This window comes from Protopterus annectens, chromosome 2.part2 (assembly GCF_019279795.1).
Source record: "Protopterus annectens isolate FY-2018-M chromosome 2.part2, PAN1.0, whole genome shotgun sequence".
Classification (NCBI taxonomy): Eukaryota; Metazoa; Chordata; order Ceratodontiformes; family Protopteridae; genus Protopterus; species Protopterus annectens.
The window spans coordinates 825,565,765-825,586,848 of record NC_056730.1 but is presented as its reverse complement, the minus strand read 5'-3'; positions in this window follow the sequence as shown (position 1 = coordinate 825,586,848).

Here is a 21,084-nt window from a genome sequence, read left to right as displayed (position 1 = left end):
GAACAATGGCAGTCAGATTCCCTGTCTATAGTCTAGCTCCTTGTGCTGGTGGCCATTTGTATTATAGTATTATTGTCATCCAAATGTCATTATAAACAAAAAAATAATAATTTAAAAAATAGGGAAAGAGGCTGGGGGAGAGATAACAGAGAAAGTATCATAAATGCCATGTCATGTTAATATATCAAATTCCATCCATATTGACAGATACAAATTTAAAAATTTGTCACATCTACATATAAATGTGAAGCTATACAGGTCTGTTAAACAGCACATATCTTCAGTATTACATGTGCTTGGCAAAGAGATATGTGACTAATGCATATATACTTTATGCACTCCAATTCATAAAATGTCCATGTGAAATTATTATAATGTTGTACTAACTTACTGATTGCAGAATTATAAACTTTTAGGTAATACACACTAATTACTGTTGCTTGGATTTGAACATAGACACTGCTAGGTTGACTGATGCAATGTTGCAAGAGCTATGTGAGCAGGTATGTATGTTCATTATGTATGAATACACCTACTCATTAAATTATTGTGTCAATTGTGGTTTGATGCCCTCAGGTCTGATGAACTGATTTTAAATACTGTCCTATTATAAAATGGCTATTGTTCATACCTGAGCAATATATACTCTGTGCCTCTCTGAAGAATTGTAGTCTCTCTTGTGCATCTTCTCATTCCCTACTACCTCTTCAGAAGCTGTACAGAACAGAAAACAAAAAGGAATTGTAATAAATACCTTTTGTATTGGCAAGTCATGGTATCAAAATTAAGTGGGTCATTGGTTCTAAAATATTCCTCCCTTCAATGAAGGAGGCCCTGTTTGCACTTTTTCATATCACTTTAATGGTGCCAGCATTGTTCACTTATGTGTGGAATGCCATTTGCACTGGTGACAGCCTTGGCCAAGTTATACTAATTCTCAGCCTTGTACTGGGTCCTGGTATTGTCTTCCTCCAACACTCTTTGGCTCTAAGACTTTGTGAAGAGTCCAGCAATAATCTCAGACTTGTCCTGACACCACCTTCAGGCTCTAAATGGAGCAATACCCTCACCATCAACAATATCAGATGAAATGGCAGGACCTGGCAGCAAACTCAGATCTTGCTTGCAACAGCTTGTGCACAATGACAGACAAGCTATGCAACTGATTTTGTGCTATGGAAATCATACATTTGGAATGGAAATAAATATGGATGTCATTTTTTTCAATGTCCACTTTAGGTGTGAAACATAGCAGTAAGACTTGGCCATTTGTGCTGATAAGTGTATGTACAAATGTTCCACAGTGACTTCATCAACTGCTGTTTAAGGATGATATCTCCTTTATAGCATGAATGATATATTGGCACCTCTGGCATGTGCTCTGGCGTGGTTGATGGCAATCATAACTGGAGCATTGTCACAAACAAATATAACATCACAATCTCAATGATGTTGTTGTCATTCAGAGTTGCTCTTATGTAAGTTAATTTAAGTCATACATAATGCCTTGGTGCCACATAAATTGTAAAAATTATAAGTAATAGCACCTGTGCCCTGAACATATGTAAAAACGAAGCTGATTTTTTTTTTTTAATCTTGGGTATTGACTATTAATATTGAAGGAGGACTGACACCCCCAGGTTGCATGTTGAGGTATACAACATAGGGCAGGAATGTAGATAGACCAAATCTTTGAACCTTGTGACTGTTGCCCATTGATTTGTTCCTTTATTGGATTAATAATTTAAAACATGAATTTCTGTTGAAATGTTTCCACTGATTTCATTTTTGTGATATATGTAATGCTAAATGAAGCATGCCAAGGATATTTGTGTGGATGATGGCAAAGTCTTAGTGCATGCATGAATGCTTTTTGATTTTTTTGCGTAGGATGTGAATTGTCCTTTTTTTTTTACAGTCATTCCTGCATACTGACATTGCTCCATGCCAAGCATTACATAAATAAAAAACACGCTTGTAACATACTGATTCTGTGTGATGACTTCTTGTATTCATAGAATACATGATGCATTAATGTTATAACACATACTGAAAAAGTGACCATAAAGAATTTACAGGACATGAGGTTATAATGGCAGATCTTATTCCACTGAAGCCGTGTTCAAACATATGTTTATTCCTGTGTTATTGACAACTTCAGATTTCCCTGAAACCTAGTGAGACTAATTGTAATGTCCTTTACTGTCACACAAGAACTATTTATAACATCATACACATGCAAGTGTGCTTTAACTTACTATGATTAATGCTATGAGGGATGCACCTGATACGGATTATATGTAATGTGTTTAATGTCCATTAGAAATGCTTGTGGTGCAACATTCATCTTTTAATTTGTAAGTGAACTTCAGTTTCAAGTACAACAAAAAAAAAAAAAGAACTCAACAATCTTTATTCTAACCCATAGATTAAAACAATCTGTAATGTGGATTCAAACCCAGCATTGTTTGTGCTGTTCTTCAGAACTTACTGCATTAATACATTGACCCAGTCAGAAATTTTATATGACAGCTGTATTGTCTTTATTCAGTACTGTCCAAAGAGTTTGCTAAGAAGCAGAGCTAACAGTCTCATTTGCGCTATCAGAGGCTGTCTATGCACATGAGAAAAAATACTTGAGTTTCTTCTTAAACCTTTTTTATAGGAAAACTGAAAACAGCACTGAGTAACATTAAAGAACATGAACAAATTAATAAGTGGAATATGCACTATGACCCACATAGTAAATAGAAACATTTGATAAACTGACCATATTACAACCTTAAAGAGCTTACAAAGTAGAAGGATAAGTGGCACATTATTACTGAAGAGAAAAAGGTAAGATAGAGAACTATGTCCACATTAAGAATTAAACAGGTAGGCTGAGTTAGCAATGACAAATGTGTATATTCCAAGATGGTCGCTGATACCTAGACATGTATTAGCTGATGCTCAGATAATCTACAAAATAAATCTGCATTCTAGCCACATCATCAAATGCTTTAAACACTGAATTTGGTCGTCTCTGAATCAACCTCATCTAATAAATACAGAATAAGGCTATAGTTTTACTTCAAACCTGAAAACTAAAGAATTTTCAATTTACCTTCCTTTCAATTACCAAGACTGAAGACAGCAACCACGTGGCTGGGTTCCTCTTGAAATAACCGCGGCCTGAAAAGAAACAACCAAAAAAAAGAACTACAATAAACCAAAATGTCTAATTCACAAGATCTAAGTAAAGAACAAATGTAAACACAAACTATTAAAACAAAACTATCTGCAGTTGCATCTCCAGAAAAAAAGATACTGTAAGTAAGAGACAAAAAACTACCAGAGTCAAGCAAGAACCTACTAAACTATCGTTAAGATCCAAAAATGAAACTACATACTCAGTAGATGACATCAAAAGTGCCCTGCTACCACTACAAAATGACATCCAAGCTTTTTCAAAAAAATTAAGCACTGTTGGATCTAACATTGAACAAACTGCAGTGAGACTAAGCATCAACCAAGCCAAAATGGAAGAAAACACAAGAGACATTAAAGCTTTAAAAACAAAAATAAAAGAGAATGAATGATCATTAAATGAGCTACAGCAAAAAATAATTCATCTCGAAGCACGAAGTCACAGAAACAACATAATCATTAGAGGAGTACCTGAAACTTTTGACCAAACCCAACTTAATGTAATAATAAAACAGATTGTGGAAACAATAGTAGACAATAAAAGCATAGCCAAAGAAATGATTATTGAATGTGCACATAGAACACTCACAAAAAAACAAGATGAAACTGTACCCAGGCAAATATATGCAAAAATACTGAATGCTGCACACGCTTCCGCAATCCTAACGGCTGCTAAACAGAAGGGAAACATAACTTGCAGGGGACATAAAATAGATATTTCGCAAGATCTCCCTCTTCCTATAAAGCAAGAATGGCAAGCTTTATCACATTTTTGCTCATATCTGATAAACAGGAAAATACACTTCCAAATGTAATACCCTGCAAAACCTTTCTTCAGTTACAAAGACCAGTAATACCAGATACAGAGCATTGCTGAAGAAAAAACTGCTTTAAGAAAGCATTTAACAAACTGCCTGAAGTGAGATAATCAAGGAAGAATTAGAACTCCAATGTTACCAAAACATTCTTCAGGTTTAAGAATAATCTCTGATAAATAAAGCTCCTGTTAAAGAGCAATTACTCTCACCAAAAGCTCGAATGATTCACACACTGTACTGCAAGTATGGACGACAAAAATTTCAGCACAAAATCATGAAAATCACCAAAACAATCCTTCAAAGAACTGTATATCCTTTAGTGGCTAAAACAACTAAGCCCTTTATATAGTAACCTCTTTCCTGAAACAGGTTCCCTAAAATGACTATGCAGCAGCGCACTCATTTGAAATCAAGTTCCAAACCACAAGAAAATACTTTCTCAGAATATAAGGATCCAAAAAGAAAAATAAAACTAGATAATAAAATAAAATGTCTCTGCAAAAATCCTGCACCAGTTTTTACTTTAAAGTGAGGCTAGTTCGATACGTATATCGAAAACTCACTTTTTACACATGGGCCAACTGTCGTCACGATGTTCGGAAGCCAGGAAGCATCATCTCTCATAACCTCATTGGAGGTTAAAGGGTAAAAGGAACTCTTCCGCAGCTCTCAAACTGCAAAGCATTACTGGGACATTGCAAAAGCAATTCTATCAATAAAAATAGTATTCTGCATTCGGATCCAGGATACCTGCACCGAGAATAGCAAAGGCATCGAGAAAAGATGGGAAACAATCGAATACTAATGCGGTAACAAGCAAGACACAGCAATAAAGTGTGAAAATGGTGAAAAAGGTACTGTTAAATTATGAAATCAATCTAACTATTTAAAGTTGTGATAGAAGTAACTTAATTAGACTGCACCTACGGATTGTTCTTGTTCAGTTAAAAGAAACCTCTACCTAGCTCGGCATGTATGATATCTACCTAAGGAAAATAGCTATCCTGAGAAACAAACATTTACTGTTGCTCTATATGGCCTCTATCTACCATGTGGTAAAGAAAAGAACAGTCATCAGGATTGATATATGTTAAAACATAGGTTCCAGAACTGTGATATATACCTTAAGTAAAAAAACATTTAGGAAGTTAATTTAATTTGACTTGTTTACTAAAGAAATGGTTAAGCTATTTTAAAATAAGCAGGCACCTTTTAATGGGTATAATCTGCTTTTATTCGTGACAGAAGCCTGGAAATATCAAGTGGCTGCAACAAGTGTTACTAAACCCCCTTAATTACTTATAAACATACTATCTTAAAGGGACAAAAATCAGAGAAACCCTATTTTACCTCAAAACATAATACAACTCTATAGAATGCTCACACCCATTGTTAAACAACCACACATATCCAACTACAAGCTCCAGAGGGAATAACTTAGCATGGGAGCGAGGTATGTATGTCAGGAATGTCTAGCGTCACTTGGAATACTATCACTGATTTATTTGTTATCTCCCTAGATCTGAATTATTTCTTCTTATATAGATGCAATACACACAACAAACTTAATACTCATGATACAAACACACCAAAAAAAGGGAGATAAGTGGATAGGCACTATGGTAGGAGATGAAGAGCTGGATGCCTCCTTAAACAGATTGATCTTACCAACAAACTCTCACTTTAACTTTTACTATTTTATAAATACACATAAACTTAATAGTACTCTAAAGATACACATACTCAAATTACATCCAACACAAGGAAATATGTTTAAAATCGATTCATGGAATGTGAATGGTCTACATGAAAAAGGAAAGCTGAACTTAGTCTTACATTTACTGTAACAAAGCAAATTTAATTTTATATTCCTACAAGAAACCCACCTGAACAACGACAAATGGATTAAAGTAAGTTCAAGAAATTGGATTAAACAGATTATTTCAGTAGGGGACAATTCTGCTTCAAAAGGCGCAGCCATAATAATTAAAGAATCCTTCCCAGGAGCTATAACTAATAGTAAATATGACATAAATGGTAGACGGTGTCTTTTCACTAGCTCACACCCAAAACAAAAAAAGAGTATTCTCTTTTTGAATGTCTACGGTCCCTGCTCTAACCAGCAACTTTTTATCTATGAAATATATAATTTACTTAATAATTTTCCTGCTCACGCTATTATTATTGGGGGCAATTTAAATTGTCTAACTGACCCACTAAGATATAGCTCTAACAAAAATGAAAGACAACCAGTTCAAATGACCTCTGCCTTAAATGACCTTTCACAAAACGTTAATCTTATTGACCCCTACTTAACTGTTGACCATGACAGATCAGTTAACAAATACACTTCATTTTCAGCATCACACAAAGTTTAGTCTAGAATAGACTTTTTCCTAGTTTCCTCCACTTTTTCCAAACAAATCCAAAACTATGAGCTTAATACAAGAATAATTTAAGACTGTTCTAGAATCACACTAACAAGTAACCCAAATTACCAAAACTCTCTGTATTGTGGATTTAATAATTGGTACCTGAATAATAATCTTCTAAACCAAAAGGAGGTGGTGCAGGAGATTCGGAAGCTAATAACCCAACTAGAGCATGACATATCTCAGACCCAAATCCCATTACATATACAATGGGCTGCCACTAAGACTGCAGTAGGAGGTATCCTAATCCAGATAGCATCCCTATACAAAAAAAAGAACAAAAGCAAACTCGCTCACTTGAAACCCAATACAACAGCATCAAACAACAACTCCAATCCCAATACTCACAAGAACTAGAGGGGAAACTATATGAAATAAAAAAAAAACGTTATTCATTACAACTACAAAAACAATCAATAAGTGAATTAAAACTCCTCTATAAGTACTCAGAATGGGCCTAAATCCCGCTCTAGACAACTTAATAAATATAAAGAGAAACCTTCAAAACATACCAGAAATACTTCATAAGGAGAAAAGTTTGTACAACAACTCAGATATAATCAACTCCTTCTGGGATATCAACAATAACATATACAAGCCCGCAAAACAACACCATTTAGCTAACATACAAAATAATTTCTTAAACAACTTACAATTTCCCCGTCTAGACAATGAACACTATAACTTACTGGCAAGTCTCTTATCAGCTAACAAAATTAAAACAGCAATCAAAAAAATAAAGATAAATAAATCTCCAGGCCCAGACTGATTCATTGCAATGTTCTACAAAAAGTTCACCCACACACTAACACCAATCTTATTAAAATTATATAACTACATCATAAAACACGGCATTTCTGACAAATACTTAAATAACTCTTAAGACAATCTTGATACTAAAACCTAACTCTGACAAAGTCAACCCCCTCAACTACAGACCTGTAGCCCTCATTAACCTTGACATAAAAATCCTGACTTTAATATTAGCAAATAGATTACAAAGAACCCTTGACAAAATCATCTCCCCAGAACAGTTAGGTTTTATGAAACAGAGACAACTATATGATAATACTCTTACCTTAGATACCATAATAACTCTCTTAGTGAAGGACAAGCACCCAAGATATGCTTTTACAATTAATGCCTTTAATGCTTTTGAGAATGTAGACCGAGACTTTCTATTCTTAACAATGTCACATTTTAACTTTCCTCGAACTTTTATAAAGATTATAAATATGCTCTATAACAATGCCACTACCATGCTATTCGCAAATAAAACACTCTCCCAACCCATAAAGATAACAAATGGAACCCAAGGGTGTCCCCTGTCACCTTTCTTGTTTAACTTATATTTGGAGTCTCTACTACTCCACATTACCCAGAAAACTTATCACCACACCCCTATTATCTATAAAACAATTGTGAAATATTCGGCTTTCACCGATTATTTGAATATCTATTTTGAGCTCCCTAACACAGATCTACATAAAATACTAACCTCAATTGAACACTTCTCCAAAATAGCAAACTACAAAAAGAACCCCCAAAAATCTTCTATTTTTCTCCTAAATCCATATAACCATAAAGCAACCTATTTCCCCTCAGCTGGCATACCTTTCAACTATACATTAAAATACCTTGGAATTAATTTTTCCCATTCTTACAAGGAACTGCTCAAAATTAATCTTCATAAAACATGGCAAAAAAAAATCAAGCAAAATCTTTCAAGATGGGAAAACATAAACCCATCTCTCCTGCCATCATCAAAATGAACATCCTTCCTACAATTATATTCCAACTAAACTTTCTCAGTTTAAAAATTCCCCAAAAAATCTTCACATCAATGGTAAAAGCTCTCTTTAAATTCCTATGGTACCCAAAAACAACGAGAATCTGTTACCAAATACTCACACCTCCAAAAGACAAAGGAGGTTTGGGCCTCCCAGATTTTAATTTGCATTATCACATAATAAAAGCAAACCGATTAATTCAGATATCAGAATACAATGGTACCAAAACATATGGTCCCCCACCTGGGTTAAAATATGGTACAACCAACTATAATCTTTGAACATAAAGCCCAAAGCTATTCCCCTTCTCAATTACAACCACAAACTCTTCAACAAAATACACCCAGTAATTAAAAAACAGAATAATAGCCTTCAAATCTTTATTTGCATCTGTCAATCTACAAAATACACTAGCTATGCTTCAACCCATCCATATAAATCTGAACATAAAACTCAATATGTATGGCATATCCTACAAAACAATGAATTTTCGTTTGAAAACAAAAGATCCCAACTAAAAGTGCCACGTAGCTACGACCCTATACTTAGACAGATTATATCATTATAAATCTCCACAGTTCCAATTGTAAATGCAATAAATCTAATACGCAGTTTGAATGACAATAAAACACTCAATATTTATTAAAGCAAAAAACAACCAGTAAGCGCTTACCAGTTATTTTTTGTTTTAATAAATATTGAGTGTTTTATTGTAATTCAAACTGCGCATTGGATTTATTAGATTATATCATTAATTAGAATGAAATATCCCAATTATAAAACTGCTATACAAAAAATAGAAACAACCCAAAGCATAATTAAATCATTATCTGTAAGAAAGAAAATGATCTCACCATCTTACAAATTAATAAGTGGAATCAAACACCAACCTTCGCTATTGCACTCAAACATTTGGGAAGATATAAACAAAAATATCTCAATAGAGCAAAAACAAGAAGCCATAATCAATACTCTAAAGCTAACACCTTTTAAAAAGCTAATATACACACAGATTATGATTAACAACAATGCCTATTACACTCCAGTTGTTCTTAAGAAATTTGGCTATAAAAAGGATTCATGTCCTTTCTGCTCCCAAGCAAATGATGACATTCTCCATATATTTTGTAGCTGCAAAAATATTTTTAAGCTATGCTGCTCTTTAAGAACACAACTTGAATAAATAAGGTATGAAAAAACACCTTTTCCTGGGAAACTGCTATTTTACACATAATTCCAAGTTCAATCAAAGGAATCCGTAAAGATATTTTAATTACAATGTGTGCCCTACTCAAATTCTACTTAAACCGGGTAAACAGCACCACAATTTCATGGGAAAACTTTAAAAGTATGGCAATCAAGTATATTTCCTCTCACAAACTAGCTACCAAAAACACAAAAAAGAGCTTACAATCAACTATACTGGAACTCGCTACTAGATACAGTTCTAGCAAATAAACAAAACCTCTAGATAAAACCAAATATCAGTAGACCATAATACATTTTTTACAGTCCAATCACATATATAACTCAGATGTTGAATCATTATGTGTAGTTATATAGCGCACCCACTCCTTGGCATCCAACATTGCATATAGTGTAAATTGTATATAGTTCACAAGTCTCACCAATGCTCCTTGACACTTAGCAATTTTTTTCACATACAAAATTATATACACAATGATGTTATACAATAATCTATTTTTGGAAATACATCTCTTTTTCAATTAGGGGTATTACCCCACCTTAACATAATAAGAGTGTGAATTTCTCTTTAAAAATTTTATCCATGGTGAGCATGTGTTTTTTATTTATAATAATCTGTACATTGCTTCTTTTGCATTGTTGTATTGTAATGCAAAGTATTAAAAACAATAATAATCAATTTTGAAAGAAAAATGACAAATGTGTATAACACTGGCATATCAAAAAGAGGTGCAAGATATATAGGTGACAATGCATATGAAAATAGATTGTATTAAGAAAGGATATCATGTAAAGGATGTTCTAAGAGAGGGAGGGAAGACATCACTGGTGTAAAAACAGATCTCGAAAGTCAGCCCACATGAAGCAGGTAAAAGAGAGCCATGATTGGGAACTCCTTGAGGAGTAGCACCTAGGATACGCTCTAATGAAATAACATGAGGAAGGGCCAGGATCCAATACCCACAGTAAACAGCAATATTTATTGTAGATATAAGGACGTGCCGTAAGGCAACAGTTTAAACTTCAAAAGGTGGTAAAGTATGACTCTGGGATCTCATCATCCAGATGTGACAATCAAGAATTGAGGCCTTCATGACATCTATGAAGGGTGTTATCAACAGCAAGTAAATACTGGATGCATTAAATGTCTTATTAGAATTATTCACTAAATTCACTTTAGGTAAAATGGCCTGTGGTTGGGAGTGGTGGGGAATAGAGGTGTAAACGGGGGATCTATGAATCATATGCCTAGGAATGCAGAATGTATAGAAGTCCAACCTGCTTAGACCCCCAAGTGCTTTGTAAGTCCTGAAAGCTAACCAAGGTATACTTTACATCTGTTGACATAACCATATTTGCCAGCCATTTGATGCCCTTGTTTTTCCATGAACATTCCATTAAAGAGGTACTGTTTAATAAAAGCTGGGTATTATTCCAAAAGGGAATCATTGAGCTCCATATATCTGGCCAGTTAAAACTTTGAGAAAGAGAGATAAGGGCTAGATGACAGATATTAATAGAGTACCAGGATTTCAAACAGAGGGGGATTGATTTCTGATACTAATATAAGGCCCATAGAGTGAAAGAGTTTAAGATTGAAGATAAAATGCAAGCTGAGTGGAGAAAGTTTGCATGATTAAGTGAGAAGAGATGTGAGAGTAAGAAGGCTTTTGCATGTTTACCCCAGTCTGGGATTCACAAGTCAGAAAAGTAGGTAACGGTACATTGAGTACTGCAAAGGACCATATGTCAACTTGTCTCATATATAGGAAGACACCAATGTTTATAATGTTTGTTAGCCCTTGATAGGAGGCAGGGGTGGGAATGTGATGAAGAAGGTAAAATACTAGAGGTATAACTAGAATTTTAATAGCAGCTATGTGTCCCATTAAAGAGAGGTGATGTTGATGCCAACAGTGAACCCAAAGACCTTAACCCAAATGTGTCTGAAGTTGACTTTAAGCATCTCTTGTACATCAGAGTGCACTTTGATGCCAAGGTAGTGGGGGTATGGTACAGGCAACTGAAAGGGGTGAGAGTTAGCAGAGGTAGTCAGGTGTTTTGCTGAGGGGTTATCTGGAAAACAAAGTTTAGTTTTAGAAACATTCACATTTAGGCCAGAGACGCTCCCAAAAATATGAAGTTGGTCATAAATTTAAAAGATATCCAGAAGTGGGCTTTCCATTAGGATAATGCAGTCATTCGCAAGCATCAGAAATGTAGTAGATAATCCAAGCATTGGCCACCCATCTATATTGTGAGAAAAGTTTAAAACCCTGTTCAGAGGTTGTATAGCCAACAAGAAAGAGCTGGAAAGAGGGGACAGCCTTGATAGAATCCCTGCTTAAGAGACAGCGTGGGGGAAGCATACCATTAGTGAGTACACAGGCTTTGGGATGGGAGTACATAGCTCGAATAGGATCAGTGAGTACTGCTGGTAACCCAAATTACACATCATTTGCCAAATATCAGACCAGCATATGGAATCAAAGGCTTTTTTGAAGTCAACGAATAGGGCAGAGATAGGTTTTGGCACATTCCTTAGGCCTTGAAATTACAATAAAACAGTGTGTAAATGAACAGTATTACTCCTACCTTTAACAAATGCAGTTTAGATGTCCAATTTGATCTCAGGTAACAATGGATCCAACCGTTGAGCCAGAATTTTAGCATATAACTTAGTATCATCATTTATTAGGGATATAGGTCTATAATTATTTGGCAGAGAAGCTTCCTTACCTGGTTTGGGAATTAACATAATAGTGGAGAAGGCTGATGAGTAGTTAATAGATAAACAAGATGGACAGGATTGAAATAACTCCATAAATGCTCGAGGAGAATATCCTGAAAAGATATTTAAGTCCATCTGGTCTGAGGGATTTGCCCTTCTGAAAAGATAATAATGCCTGCTAATTTCCAGCGATTGTAATGGGGGCGCTCAGCTTGATGGTCAATATTCACTGCTGATATAATATCTGCTTGGCTCACAAAGGAGCCTAAGGTAGTGAAACTTAAAGAAATAACCTGTTCTACTAATAGTAAAGACATGTGGAGAGGTATGTGTAAGTATAAGTATAAAGTATAAGTATAAAAGTATAAAGTATAGTGTAAGTATAAAGTATAAGTATAAAAGTATAAAGTATAGTGTAAGTATAAAGTATAAGTATAAAAGTATAAAGTATAGTGTAAGTATAAGTATAAAGTATAAGTATAAAGGTATAAAGTATAGTGTAAGTATAAGTATAAAGTATAAGTATAAAAGTATAAAGTATAGTGTAAGCATAAGTATAAAGTATAAGTATAAAAGTATAAAGTATAGTGTAAGTATAAAGTGTAAGTATAAAAGTATAAAGTATAGTGTAAGTATAAGTATAGTGTAAGTATAAGTATAAAGTATAAGTATAAAAGTATAAAGTGTAGTGTAAGTATAAGTATAAAGTATAAGTATAAAAGTATAAAGTATAGTGTAAGTATAAAGTATAAGTATAAAAGTATAAAGTGTAGTGTAAGTATAAGTATAAAGTATAAGTATAAAAGTATAAAGTATAGTGTAAGTATAAAGTATAAGTATAAAAGTATAAAGTGTAGTGTAAGTATAAGTATAAAGTATAAGTATAAAAGTATAAAGCATAGTGTAAGTATAAAGTATAAGTATAAAAGTATAAAGTGTAGTGTAAGTATAAGTATAAAGTATAAGTATAAAAGTATAAAGTATAGTGTAAGTATAAGTATAAAGTATAAGTATAAAAGTATAAAGTATAGTGTAAGTATAAAGTATAAGTATAAAAGTATAAAGTGTAGTGTAAGTATAAGTATAAAGTATAAGTATAAAAGTATAAAGTATAGTGTAAGTATAAGTATAAAGTAGACGTATAAGTATGAGTATATGGATAAAGTATAAGTGTAAGTATAAAAGTATAAAGTATAAGTGTAAGTATAAGGATAAAGGATAAGTGTAAGTATAAAATATAAGTATAAAGTATAAGTGTTAAGGATAAGTATAAAGTATGTGTGCGTATAAAGTATAAATATAAGTGTAAGTGTAAGTATAAAATATAAGTAGTGTCTTCAGGATTTTAAAGTGCCAAAATATCCACAAGGGATAAATGGCTAATAATTTTGTGGAGATCCTTTTTGGCCTTCATATATGTGGTGCTCCTAGGATTCATCCTATCCCTCAGAGAGTCAAACAAAATACATTGATATCCCCTACCAAATCCATTCTACACAAATCCCCACTCAGTAAAAAAGAGAGGTAATTGTTGTTAGGACCATATCAAGAACCCAGGGTCCATATAACTTGAGGTGAAGAAAGTAAACCTAGTACCCAGCTACAATTCCCATCAGATGCTTTTGCCAGTAGTTTCATGTTCAAAGAGGCTCTAATACCCAAAATAATATTATCTTTCAAGTTTCATTTGAGACTATGGAGTAAAACCCCATTCCATAAGGAAAAGGGCACACAAACATGATCATGATTTTTTGCCACTTTGCACTCCTGAGCAAAAAATATCTCACACTTATTTTTTTTAGCCAGAGTTTAACTACTCTCATTTTCCAAGGAGAAGATAAACCATGTAATGTTTTTGAAAACCAACTGAATATCAGAGAAAAAAGAAACACTGGTAAAGACAACTACTAAGATACTAAAGAAAAATGTTAGAATATATAAAAGATTGTCAATACCAAACTGAAAAGTTGAAAAACAGAGATTCTTGGAATTTGAAAACATAAACTCGCTGGCCCAGATTGTCAATGCACCAAACAGGGGTGCAACCATACTGGATCTGGTCCTCTATAAGAGAGACTGATGCACACCCCCTAGTGTAATGTCTAGGGGTGGGGGTCTCCTTTGAAATACAAATAAAACATGGAACCCTATCTAACAGCGGAATATTCAGGAACTACTCTAAGACTAGCTTCCTACTATTAAGTGATAACCTGCCAAAATTTCAAGCCCCCTTAAACTCTGAGAACACTGTTTCCTACAAGGAACTGTTCAAAAGAAACCCTATACAAGCATGTTATTAGCTGTATAGAAATAGTTGTACCCACCAGGAGGAAGTACAGATCTAACTAAAAAAACAAGCCACCCTGGTGGAATCACAACATCAGTAGGCTTTATAACAGATGGAAAAAATCATGGCAAAAATCAGGAGGTGCAGTACCCAGCAGGATAAAAGCACTCTCAAGCTAAACAATCTACTGAGAGGACAGGTAAAGTCCTCCAAATCAAAAGTAGATGTAATTTTGGCCTCCCAGACCAAGGACAACCACAAGACATTATTTAGCTATGTCCACAACCTCAAAGGCAATATACAATTGTGTGCAGAGCTCATTGTACATGCAGCTGCCTATACTTTGTCAGAAGATATAGCAAACCTACCAGCTGACAAATTCAGCTCCAGCTTTACTCCTGTCTCCCCCCTCAACCTTCCCTCAGGAAATGCCATCAAATATAACTCCCCCTTCAATCACTAAGGCACAGGTCCTTAATGCTATGTCTAAGGCCAAGAACACTGCAAAACATGGGCCCAGACAATACCCCAGGATGCCTTCTAAATAGCATGAAACATGACCTATCAGGCCTTCTGGAATTGCTATTTAAGTGTAGTCTCCAAGCAGGCTTCATGCCTCACGAATGGAGAACAGCAACATTCATACCTCTGCACAAAGGTGGGCCATCTACAGATGCTGCATACTACAGACCCATAAATCTAACTGGTCTCATATGCAAAGCCACGGAAAGAATTATCAGGGACATAATCAATAATGACAAAGGAAATCTCCATACACTAGACCATATCCAAATCTGGTTTTGCCAAGGGCAGGTCATTCCTACTTAACCTGGTGGACTTGTTTGAGAATGGCCCATCTCAATACTGGAAGATTGCCAAATTCTGGTAATAACGGCCACACAGGTTAAAAACGCACTCTCCAAAGATAAGAATACAGCATCTATGGGACCAGATGACATCCCGGGCTGTGTACTACATGAACTACAAAATGAACTGGCACCTCACCTAAGTGTCATGTTTAATCATACACTCACCTCAGGCTTTGTGCCCACTGAGTGTCATACAGCTGCAGTTTCCCTCTCCACAAGGGGGGATCCACCTTGGATCCCAGGGACTACCGCCCCATCAGTCTGATGAGCCTGATCTGCAAGGCCATGGAACGTATTATCATGGAACGTATAAACAAAGACATTGGCAACATTCAACCACTGAGCCCCACCCAGATTGGGTTCATGAAGGAGCCGATCTTGTCTCCTGAACCTGATTGACTTCTTCGAATCAGTCTCCAGAGCTGTGGACAAGGGTAAGGCAGTCCACACAGCCTATCTGGACCTTGCCAAGGCCTTTGACACTATCCTCCAATATGGAATCATAGATAAACTTAGTAAACTGGGCATTAATCCCTACGTCACTCAATGGGTTGCCAACTGGCTTATTGACAGAACCCACATTGTAAAATTAGCTGACTCCGCAGCTCCAAACAATTGACAAGTGGAGTACCTCAGGGTTCAGTCCTGGGTCCTCTCTTGTTTGGCATCTACTTCTATGAAGTATAGGCCAACACTAAGGGACTCTGGCTAACAAAGTTTGCAGATGACTGCAAACTGGGAGCCATTATTGAATCCCCAAATGATGTGGATACTCTACAAAAGGGCCTTACAGAAACAGATGCTTGGTGCCAGAGCCATGGGCTCAAGCTCAATACCAAGAAATGTATAGTTATCCCCTTTGAGAAAATACATGTACCCATGAATTACCACATAGGTAGCAGTACACTAAACACCGAAAGTGTGATAAGAGACTTAGGGATACAGGTGGACAATGGTCTCACCTTCAATAACCACATCGCCACAACAGTCAGGAAATCCTTCTATGTGGCACACCTCATCACTAAGGGCTTTTCATCCAGAAAAAAGGAGGTCATTGTCGCACTCTACTCATCCCTCATTAGACCCATTATAGAATACCATGACACATTTGGTATGTACCTCTCAAGGCATCTGCAACAACTGGAAAGGCCGCATAAATACCTCACTAAAAGAATCACAGGCCTAAAGCAGATGCCCTATGCTGACCACCTTAAAAATCTCCAGCTATACTCTGTCGCATATTGTCTACTCCAAGGCGATCTCTGCTTAACATACAAGGCCACGTCAAACCCAGAGCTGTTGGACATGCTACACTTAAAGAAATCCCAATCCCTCAGAGGCATACACTCCAGGGATCTAAACCATGTCATCACAATAAACAAAACATGCTGGAGGGATAGGTTCCTGACCCAGAAACTCTCCAGACTATGGAATAGACTGCCCATACATGTCAAACAGAGTGCCTATTTGGCCCTCTTCAAAAGGAACCTTAATGATTGGATGGGAGAAAGGAAATTCACCTCAGGGATCACGTCAGTCACCCTGCTAGACAGGGGTCCAGGGAAGTAAATAGTGTGGGAAGAAATAGCCAGGGAATTGTTATGGCTAGTCCAACCAGATGGTGTTGAAGTGCTGAAGTATAACCAGTAAGAAGTAGTAGCACAACGTTGCGAGTCCACAGATAGAATTTATTAATACACAAATAGTTAAGCGCTTTCATCAAACAGTATGACTTCGTCAGAACAATTAAAATATGAACTTTCAGGCTTAAATAACCCACAGTTTGAATTCATTGGTCTAGAAATTAACAAATCATATTTCAAACATGCCAAATCTCATGAATAATGAAACAAATAAATAAGTCCAGCATTAAACATGTGTACCATTACAATATATATATATAAAAATAACACATTTTTATATATATTTTTATATAAAAATTATAATACAAAAGTACAGAAGTATAAACTGTTGACATTTTTAAAAAAGACTTGCTTGCATATTAAAAATTACTTCACTGACTGAACAGCCAGTGTATTATACTAAATCTGCCTTCTCTTTCAAAACAGGCATAATTGAAAGGTGTTCATTAATAGCCGGGGGTTGGTCAGCAGCTAGTCGGAGTTGCCACATCAATTCCTTCTTATGCAACCTATTTTGCCAATCACCCCCCCTCACATCCACTGTGACAAAATCCAAAATACCAAATTTAAAACCACTAAAATTTCTACACAAACCATTGTGTTTGCATAATGCATTAGTATTTTTTCCACATTTGATATCATATAAATGCTCATATATCCTGTTCTTCAACATCCTTTCCATCTTTCCGACGTAGAATGAAGAACAGGAAGTACATTTAGCAAGATATACCAGTTTACTGGAACAACAGTTCCCATTTTTCAAATAAATATGACACTTATTGAGATTATTAATAGTGATGTCACGTTCAAGCATTATATAGGAACAATAATGACATCTACCACAAGGCTTACTACCATATGAGTTTCTCTGTTTTTCATTGGAGTTTCTGGAAACCTCCACCAAGGATTTTATGTTACTACCTACTTTCGTGGAAAAAATAGGTTTATCACCAAGAACCCGGATTATTTCAGGATTGGTTCTAAAAATATTCCAATTCTTTGACAAAGTTGTTTTAACTTGAGAATAAAGGGGACTAAACTGCACTAAACATGCCTGTTGGAAATTAGTGCCAACCCTGGTATTACCAAAATCAACAGTATCAACTGGTTTGTGATTAATGCTACCCAGTAATGGTTTGTACACGGTGCCCCATTTGTCACCAACCTCCTGGAGTATTGAATCAATGAAGTACCCCGGGTAGCCTCTCTCTAAAAACATCTTCCTTAAATTCTGAAATTCCAGTATCACGTCCTCTTTTATAGTGGTCATTCTGGCTATCCTCACTGCCTGCCCCTTTACAATACTTCTTTTCTGGTGGATAGGGTGGTGACTGGTATAATGCAAATATGCATTGCAAAATGTATTTTTTCTGTAGATTTTGGAGTGGAACCTGTTTTGTTTTTTAAAAATCTGCACATCAAGGAAGTTAATTTCCTGCTGGTGGTATTGAAAAGTAAATTTTAAATACCTAGTAGTCTGATTTATATATTCCAAAAACCTAGGGATTCCTGCTACATCCCCTTTCCACACAATAAAAATGTCATCCAAAAATCTACCGTAGTATGCAATGCAGGATGAAAAATTCCATATCAGGTTGAAAAATATATTTTTGTTCCCACCCTAGAAGCACCAAGTTAGCATACAAAGGGGCACATGCAGCACCCATAGCAACTCCCTGCAGTTGTTTAAAATATTCACCACCAAAAAATATGAAATTATTCTCAAGAATCAGGCTCATTAACTCACATAAAAGTGATACCTCATCAGGTTTTAAAACGGAGTGGGCAAAAAGAACTTCCTCGAAAAAATCTAGCCCTTCCAGTTTTGGAATACAAGAAAAAAGATCCTGTACATCAACTGTAAGAAACCAACAATCAGGCATCCAAATATCTTGCTTAAGCTGACCCAAGAAGTCCCAAGAATCCTTTAACAAGTGCGGAAATTTGCTGACAGTATGTTTTAGTTTCACATCCACATAAACCGCTAGGTTATGGGTCTTGGATCCTACGGCTGCAACTATGGGTCTGAACGGTGGTTTCCTAAAATCTTTGTGGACCTTTGGTATCCCAAAAATGGTTGGTATCCTAGGAAATTTGTTTGATAAAAAGTTGTATTCTTCCTTCGAAATCCTCTGATCTATCAGATATTCATATAAGAAACTATCCAATCTCCGGTAGGAAATATTGATTTCATTTTTAGAACATAAAGAATATCTATCCTCCTGGAATAGAATATTCTGCATATCATTATTGTATTCCTCTACACCATAAATAACCACCCCACCCCATTTGTCCGGGGTCATAATTCTTATATCCCTGTTGTTTCTGACACTGTCAAGGGTGTTTTTTTCACGAGTGTTCAAGTTGTTAAAAACCTTCCTTTTTTCACCCCAGGTCTTGTATAAATCTTCCCTAACTAATTTCTCATATGCCACTATAAGTGGATGCAATGGGGGGTTAAACATGCTACTTTTTTTTAATACCTTGTTGGATTCACCCTTGTTTGTTTAATCTGACAGTATAAGATTCAAATTTAGTTTCCTAAGATACAACTGCAGGTCAATCATGACTGAAGCTATATACGGCACGTGGGTTGGTACAAACTTAAATCCCTTCGAAAATAATGAAAATAAATCCTTAGTAATAGGAAAATTAGAATAGTTGTATATGTTGAAACCATCCAAACTGTACTTAATATTTTCAACACTCTGAATCTGTTCTATACTATCTACCATTGGTTGTAAGTCTGGTTCGGCTTCGCAACCCTGCTGTAAGTCTTGTTTATTCCTTGTCTGTGTTTGGCTATTCTTTCCGAGCGTCGAGGCATGGGAAAATCCTGAATGTCATCCAAACACTCAAGATCATTGTCACCATGGTGGATATCATCCATGTCAACCTCCATATTGAGGCTAGCTCTAAGCCAATTGTCTATCCCTCCAGGACCATGTTCCTCCTGCTGTTGCATATAAAAAAACAGTTTATCAGTTGGATAAACCCTACCTTGCTTATATTGTTTGTTGTCCCTTTCCATCTTTTTAACTTTTTTCTTAAATATATTGTCACATTTTTGGTCCACCCTACTGATAATCTTGTAATACAAGTTTTCATACTGGGAAAACAGTAAATCAGTGTTAATATTTTCATTCAACATATTCACTTCTTCCCTTAATCCAATAATCATGGATTCATAAACAGCAACAGTTCTGACCAACAATTCCAAACCCCACTTATCAAACATTTCAGAGAAACTCTTTACAGTGACATTATCATAATAAATTCCATAAGGAAACTTAAAAACCCTTAGTCCCTGTGGTACTAACTCTTGCTTAATACATTCATTTAAATAGCATATTTCCATTTCACACAGTTTAAATTTGAACAACTTCTTTTCAAAAGCATAAATCATTTCCCTTAAAGACGTGTATTCAACATGCTTGAAATTTCTAGACTCAGAATTCAAATTATACAATCTACTACCAGTTTCCTGAAAAGAAAAATGTCTTTGTATTAACTTTCCATACCTGTCAGTTTTGTTATTACTAGTTGAATTATCATTACCAGTATTGTTTTTTCCCCTAGAACCACTATTAACATAACATCTATCCCCACCCAGTTCATGTTGCTTGTTTCCCAATCGACTTGGAAAGGTTTTATTTTTATAATTACATGAACAGTTTGTACAATAGGGTTCTTTGTCTACCCCACCTCTGCATGGAGGAGGTCGACAATGGCCATTAGAGCCATGAATAATGTTAATCTTGTCAGCCATTGACTTAGAAACAGTACCTGGTTTAGAATTGAAAATTTTCACGCTCCTGGCGTTTTCCAGCATGCCTGCTAGTTTCCACAAATGCTGACTCGATCTCTGCTTCAAACTGCACAGCACAGTTGCTTCTGAACTGTCGTTTAGGTGGAAAAACGCCTTGTTCACCTCCCAAATGAATAATATGACCAGCGTTGGGTGTAGAAACGCTTCTCTCACCTCCATCATGGATTTGCGCCAACATGATGACGTCACGCGTTGTCTTAAAGCAGCAATGCTCAACATGTTCCTTATCTATACCACAATTGTTGCCCAAGTCATTTCCCCTTTTAGAACTATCAGGGGTGAACGGAGAA